The 8342-nt window shown below is 37.4% G+C and overlaps 1 protein-coding gene across 1 annotated transcript in view; it reads left to right on the top strand.

Moving 5' to 3' along the window:
* Nucleotides 1-8342, top strand: part of LOC127869944 (low-density lipoprotein receptor-related protein 4-like) — a 171796-nt gene that overhangs the window by 57856 nt on the left and 105598 nt on the right. The window lies entirely within an intron of this gene.

Below are 8342 nucleotides of genomic sequence, written 5' to 3'. Positions count from 1 at the left end.
ATATACTGTTGAATGGATTGACAGAAAACACAGAACTCGGTCGCATTATAGCATTTTATTGCGACTTTAGAGAATATACCGCTGACTGAAAGAACAGATAACACAGAACTCAGTCACAAAATCGCATTCAATTAAAGATTCTTAGTTATCATGAATACTGCTGCCCGAGGAACAGAAAACACAGATCAGAGTGTCATGCGCGCAAGGGTTTATTTCGAGACGGTAGAAGCCACATGGAAAAAAATCCAATGTTAAAAATAAAAAACCTTATATAATAACCAGCATATGCGTATTTTGACAAGAATCAGTTCTAAAATAATGGATGATTAAATGGTTTCCCAAAGTTATGGCCTGGAAGTATTTCAGAAAAAACTTATACAGACGGAATAAAACAACACTATCGAAGAAAGAATTAAGAGAAAAAATATTTTAATTTAGGAGCACTTCGTTGCGTCTCTCTCGATAATGCGTTTGCTTTCTTTTCAGATTATATTGGGCGGACTCCGGTTTGTATTCCGTGAAGTACGTGGAGCTCAATAACTCGCAGGTCTTCACCATCTATGACAGCGTCGAGACGATGGCAACCTTCAACGGAATAAGCTTTTATAAGGTGAGGACAGATGTATAACAACAGTGCGAAATATTTCTCATTTGAGTAAATAGCTTGTAGTAATTGTTTCTGTTCAAAACGAGGCAACAATACATCGACGGGCAATAAGAACTTTTTGATATGATTTTTATGAGATAATTTGACCTAAAGAAGATGCTAACCTGTTCATCGTTATTTAACCATTCACACCTAGATTATTCAAGCATAGTATACAGTGTAGTATTCGGTATAATAAATGTATGTATACATAGTTATACCAACAGTAAATCAGTGAATATCCGACAAACTTTTGTTATTAATCAAATCTGATTGGCAAAATTAGGCTCAATTGAAACCCGACTATAAGAGTTTATGTGTCAAAGTTAAATCGTAAAATGTTTCGGCTTCAGATACTTAACAAAACCACGGCTGTTCCAGGATATTGAGAATAATCGCTACAGAATTATTGTTTAATATACACATATTTTATAATTAATATTTATACTGCAAAATCTAAATGTTTACTGGTATTTTATTTTAAATTCTGCAATACTCGTGCGCTCAAAATCAGGGCTTTGCAATATGTCCGTTACTGTATCATATCATTGAAATGGATCACTATTCAGCATCCCAAATGAACCTTAATTTTAAACACCGACAACCAAAATGTATACTTTACATGAAGCCTTAAAGTTTTCAACACGGAAATAAGACAACCGCAAACATGTAAAGGTTTTACAGCAATTGCATATTTCTTTTTTAAGGACTATTTGATATGGACGGACAAAGACGACGTGAAGAACGGAATCCACGCCGCCCGGCTAGACAAGCAGGAGAAGGTGCGCGGAATCCTGCATCCGGGTTCCGGGCTCGCTTCACAATTGATCACGTTCGACATCAACAACCAACCAGAGATGACAAGTGCGTAAAATAGGAAAGGATAACGATGAATTAAATAAAGTAATATCATCGAAAGAGCAATATTCCTTAGACCAACATAGTTTCATTCTGGAATAAGTACTCGGAAGATTGTTGAACGCCCATAATCGAGTTGGGAATAAACATTCTCAAATATTAGAATGTATATTTTTGACAACAAAATTCCAATACTAATTTTGGAAACCATATTCCCAAAATTCCGAATTACATTTTGGTTAAATGAATGATATCCATTCTAAACATATTAAGTGTCATAAACTTTCGCCAGTCTGTACTTATGTTTTATAGCTTACAATGGACGATCCTATTGATTACACTGCTTGTTACTGAATCTGTACTGTGTGATACAGGGTCAATAAACAAATATTGGGCGATAGCGCTGCTCGAGCATTGTATAAAATGACATCCCTGTACGACACCATTTGAGAGTAGCGGATCCGTGGTCTAGTGGTAACACACTGGCTTCACAATCCAGAGATCGCTGGTTCGATCCCCCGCTGCACCTAACCTACTTACTCGTCTTTCGCATGTGACGTTAAACCGAGGTGCAGTGTACTAGTGCTATACGGGGTGTCTCCTGTATCTTGCACTATCCCCCGTAACCAACTAACACGTCTCTCTGGGGGCGATGGCCATATGGTAGACACTCCCGGTGCACTCGATAAAAAACAGCAACAATAACAACACCATTTGAGGTCAGTGTAACGTGTTTACCTTACCGAGCATTCCCCTTCATCCAAGTAATGACTAGAGTAAAAAACACGCTATTATGTGTTTTTTTAACTTCGCCGTGTTTGCATCCGCGACGTCATTTAAGGTCACTAACACCCTTATATCAAAAGATAGTGCAAAAATACAGCCAGCAAGTGACATGGCTGAGCCAATTTGAAACAAGTATTCTGTTTTAAGTAAGAAAAAAACGATTTAAATGGGCATTTAATACATGTTATATACGTTAACTTGCTTTTATAATCAGGCGCATGCGCTGACAACGGATTCTGTGAGCACATATGCATACCGACCTCGAACGAGACGTACATTTGCGCATGTGGAGTGGGTTATACATTGGATGACAACTTACGAACATGCTCATCGTGTTAGTTGAAACTAGCGTGTTTTTGTCCGTTTGAACAGCATCAACCTTCCTTTTCCAGTAAACCAGCTACCTCTAGTGTTTGTGTACCATTTATCTCCAAATCATTTGAATTCTGAACCTTACTTCCATGTTCGGCATAAACTACCTTATCTTCTGTTTGATGAACACCTTCATTTTTGCATTATCAACATATACTAGTATTGCTTGTGTATCCCTTACTCCCTTGACGTTTTTAAATTATTAACTCTAATCGGGTTAATCATGAGTTCAAACGCTTGCTTTACCTACTTGCCTTTTTAATCAATTATTTATATACATTATATCCCTTGTTTTTAATTGGCCTCCATTTTTATGTGTATCCGTTAAAAGTTACTGTTCTATGCTTGGTTTTAAAGATATAAGTTCCTTCTTATACTTTTATACAAGTGATAACTCGCTAATACCCTTAAAGATTTCAGTTTTGATCTTTAAGTTGGAATATGCATTAACTAACATTGCTTAAGCGTTAACATACGTGTAACATGTATTTAGAAGATTCGATCACTGACGGCGTTTATTACCGTGACAGATGTCAAGTTCGACAACTACGTCGTAGCAGTGGATTCTTACCAGAAACAGATCTATCAACTCGACCTGACTTCCGGTGACGTGAGCGCTATCCCGCTGTCGCAGTCGTACAAGGGAGTTGCCCTTGATATCCACAAGGTGACCGGACGTCTGTATTGGACCGACAACTCGATGGGCGTCTTTGTGACGTCAAATATTGACGGCAGCGACGAAACAATATTTCGCAAACTTCCAAACGGTAATCAAAAGATAGTTAACATCGTTTATTCTATGAATTTGTATTGTAGTCTGATCTAATGTTGTGCAGAAAACACAAAATGTTCATTCCGCCAAAGCACTTTTCAGCATAGTTAAAAGTTACTATAGTCTATAGTGATATAATTACTTTATAATAGCTAGTATTTATTGGAATTATGTTGTTTTTTTGTAATTTATTTTTATATAGCTCGTATTCCTCCTAGTGTTTTATACAGGAAGGAAAAAGGGCGTGGTGCAAAATTTCAAAAAAAGGGCACTTTAGCGCGTGACGTCCATAAAAAGGGCACAAATATATCTGTATAGTGACTTAATAACAAGCTTTGTTACACACAAACATTGTATGTATAGTTTTGAGATTTATTGTTGAATATTTAAACCAACAAAATCCAGAATGAATATTTTATTATGTGTTTTATATTTTCATGTAGTAACAAAAAACAAGATTAAACACCATAGGATATATATCTTATACAAACTATAACCTTTCAAAGAAGTCTTAGAATACTGTTAAATGAGTTACCCTCTTAAACAATTATTTATATTTAAAACGTTGCACACATTGCACAAACAAGTCCTTTATATGCATCTTAAATGGAGATTCACAAACACTAACACTTTGTTGAATAGTCAGAAAGTTCTGCGCAATGACATTGTTTTCATGACCACGTGTTGTATTGTGTACATTTTATTTCGCAAAAAGTGTAACTAGGAACGGCTTTTGTTCATTGTCAATTAATTCAATACACGTTAATTGGTCTCCGATATAATTGTTTTGCTTACAACGCAATTTGCATCAATTTCTAATTTACGTTTCGTCGAAAGTGGAATGCCAAAATCGGAAAGCGTACGTTGCGACATTCTAAACACAAATGATAAGTGGTACAAGTTCAATATTTTTGTAAAATTCATATCTGTGTTTGCCAATTAACATATTTTGAAAAGTTACAAACGGGTCATAATGTTCTTAATTGAACCAATGGTGCAGGCCTACTACTGTTGCAACAATTAACAACTTTTGGCCAAACAGGGTCCAAGACGGGGTATCAACTTCTTTGCCGACATTCACACGTTATTGTAATCAAAACATCGTGACAATAAACAAGCACGTGCTCCAATTAAGCGCGGTCTGCCTAACCGTGAACAGCAAACGTGTTAAGATTGTCGTCTGCTACAATTCATCAACACACATCTACTGTGAGCCTGCGCCAATTGTATTGGATAGGAGGCGGAGCGTTATTTTAATCGACAGCTTTAATATGAGCCTGCGCCAATTGTATTGGATAGGAGGCGGAGCGTTATTTTAATCGACAGCTTTGATATGTCACGGGGTGCTATTTTCGGCGTATGGCCAATTTCCAGGAAGTACAGTGGACGTCATGGGGTTTTGTAATCGGCGTATGGAAACAATTATCGGGCGTAATATACGGCCGTACGCCGCTTAGTGCAAGCCCTGTATAAAATTAATTTTTATTAACTTGAAACTGTTTTGCATTAAATTGAAATCAAATCAATATTTTACAGATACAACTGGTGTTTTTTTTAAATTTAATTACGCGTAAAAATTAATGTTTTGATATAACTGAATTATGCATGAAATGCACAATTTCCACGTGATAACATCGAGGTTTTCATCAAGTCTCCTAAGTAACTATGCACGATTGTATCCGGACCGATTAGTGTTACAAAGCCACTGAAATTATCGATTGATATTGACACATGGTTATTTACGCATGACGTATTCACAACCGCGCGAATCTTCGCTGATAATAGTCGGCTTAGAAGCTTGGTTAAGAGGCAATTAAGATGTTATCAATAAGGTCGCGCACGGCGGAAAACAGGGCGGCGGCCTTTGAAAAGGGCAGCGTGGCGCTGATTTGCTTTGAAAGGGGCAGCGAGGCGCTTCAAAAAAGCGGCGTGGCGCCGCGCCACGCTAAAACGGCCTGGATAAAACACTATCCTCCGGCTACTTCAACATACATCGTGTGCATATATGTTTAACTCTTTCAAAATAACGTCGGCTTCAGATTCCATTTCGGATGGACTAGCCGTTGATCACGTAAACCAGCTGTTGTTTTACTCATGCACACATTACGAAGTCATCATGGTGGCGTCACTCTCAAATCCCGCCATCTATCGGACAATTGTGAACGAGAGTTTGGACGAGCCGCGAGACATCATTGTGAACTCCGAGACTGGGTGCGTTTACACTTCTATGTTTATCGTCGAAAACGCATTATGCATGTATAAAAATTGGTACATCCAATCCTAAAGGAATCCACGTTTCGGCAAAGTAAATATACATAATGCCAACAGTAATCGTTATTGTTTTATAACCTATTTACTCGAACAACGGAATTTAATGAGCGGGGAGATTTGTCCACAAATTCTTGAAATTCAAAATTATAAATTGTTCACGTCATTCAAATTGCAGTCGGATCTACTGGACGGACTGGGGTCTAGAGCCTAAGATCGAGACCGCGACCATGGACGGCGGCAACAGGAGCGTCGTACACCGCCCTGCCAACGGTTCTTGGCCAAACGCTCTCGCTCTAGACGCAAACAGTACGGATGTTCCCTATTGTGGCCCGATTGGTCATTGTCGGCTCGGGTACTACTTGAAAGTACTCCGGTTACTATATAGTATACTACCATGTACATGTACCCCGGAAAATATACAAAAATATACCCAGCCAATATTAGACTGTACCTGATTTTTATTCCTTCCCAAAGCCGATGTCGCAAAACATAACGAAATAAAATTGTCTTTTAATAAAACGTGCCTAAATAAGCTTATTTGAATATGAATTCAATAATAAGAGTCCGTTTTGCCTTATCAGGGACGATACTTTCCGCTACAATGATAGTTTTCGTTTAAAAAAAATTATCTTCTTGGCAAAAATCCAGTTAAGGCGGAAAGTGTCGTCCCTCATTAGCCCAAGCGGGCCGTACAAGCAAATCTGGGATGACACTTTACGCACATGCATTAAACCCCGTTTTCACAGAGCGAGACTTAAATATTTGTTTCAGCCATGATGCTTTATTGGATCGATGCGAAAACCGAAATAATTGGACGCATCGACCTTGTGACCCTAAAGAACAGGGCCATCTACTCGGAGCCCCGGGCGCATTTCTTCGGGCTCGCCTTGCTAGACGGGTACCTGTATGTAACAGACTGGTTCAGAAAGTAAGTGCATACGTTGTTTTCTGATGCGCAAATTTTCACGCTTGCAGTGACGCTTCTACTCGTCTTTCACTAAGAAGAAGGGTGCCCTAACAACGAAATATTCGAAAAGCATTCATTTTCAATGGGTTATATATTATTTTAAAAGAGTGAATCTGTGAAATGCGTTTATCATTATTTGAAAACCCCATTGATTTTTCAAAGTTGAGCTTTGTACGAATATGTGTAGTTTAAAAAAAAAATCGGCATATTAATAAATGCCCTTTATAATTTTTTATTGCACAAAATGACTGTCAAAATTGTATATTCCAGCAAAGCTATAGCCCAATAATCTTTATGACGGTTTCAAAATATTATAAAACTTTTAGTATTAAAATTTCATCTGTATGAAAAATCATTCCCCCAAATTGTGGAAAGTATTGCTCACAAACTGGCAGTTTTAGAGCCTTGATGTTTCGTACTATTGAAAATATATTTAATACTTTACATCAATATGTTATTAATGTGACAATTGTGTTATTAGCACATGTCAATAAATTGCAGGTACGTTACACGTTTAAATATAAACGGTGGGAGCACATTAGAACAAATCGGTCCAAGCAAGTTTGCGAGATTGAACGGGGTAGCGGGCTTTAAAAAGAGCACAGTTAAAACAGGTAACTGCAATTTCTCATTATATCCCCATATACAACGTTTGAATGGGTGTGTACTGCAACCATCGGACTAGGTCCGTCTGTGGGCTGTCCGTATTGACTGCTCTATGGGTTTGATTACACTACCGGTAATTCCATTGGATCCCATTGTAAAACTGCCACATTTTTAAAGGGGCCTTTTCACGTTTGGGTAAATTGACACAATTGAAAAAAAGTTGTTTCAGATTCGCAAATTTTCTTTTTAGTTATGATATTTGTGAGGAAACAGTAATAGTGAACATTTAGCATGCTCTAAAATAGCCATTATATGCATCTTTTGACGATTTAAAAACCGAAAATTATAAAGCGTTGCAACGCGAAACGAATTAATAATTTGGAGAGTTCTGTTGTTGTCGTTATATTTTGTGAAACTACGAGGATTGGTTATATCTAGTATAGAATACATCTGATTTTGCATATGGAAGGATGGTCGAGTGGTCTAAGTGGGAGACTTTTTACTCCAGGTTTCAGTGGTTCGAGCCCTGCTGAGGGTTACCTTTTTTTCTTTTTATTCTTGATTTTTTACTGGAGCTTTTTATATGCAATGTTAACATTTATCAATATAAAGCATTTAATAACAAACTTCAAAACATGCCAAAATCTGTGAAAAGGCCCCTTTAAAGCATGTTTCGTGCCTTTCATATACATCACATTTTGTAAGCCCAGTATCATGTTTCAATAACAAAGATACCTTCTCGCAACTTATAAGAAAAAAGAAAAATCGCTCGAATTCAATCACCCAATGCACACTGGGTTACGGCAGAGAGATTTAAACAAAAACATAGTACTTCAATAAAAGCATCTCAAACGTTCATATTATAACCTAGTCCCGAAAGAAAAGCATAAAAATGTTGCAGAAACACGTTGGATACATGAAATATCCAAAAAAGCATGGGTGCGATCGCTTAATAGCGTCTAAACCAGAAGAGAAAAGCAATTTGTAAGTGATCTACGTGTTGTCCACACTTAGATGAAAGTTAAAAAATCAGTAATCATGCAAATTCTACAAAGTATAAATGC

This window comes from Dreissena polymorpha, chromosome 2 (assembly GCF_020536995.1).
Source record: "Dreissena polymorpha isolate Duluth1 chromosome 2, UMN_Dpol_1.0, whole genome shotgun sequence".
Classification (NCBI taxonomy): domain Eukaryota; kingdom Metazoa; phylum Mollusca; class Bivalvia; order Myida; family Dreissenidae; genus Dreissena; species Dreissena polymorpha.
This window is presented reverse-complemented; position numbering and strand designations above follow the sequence as displayed.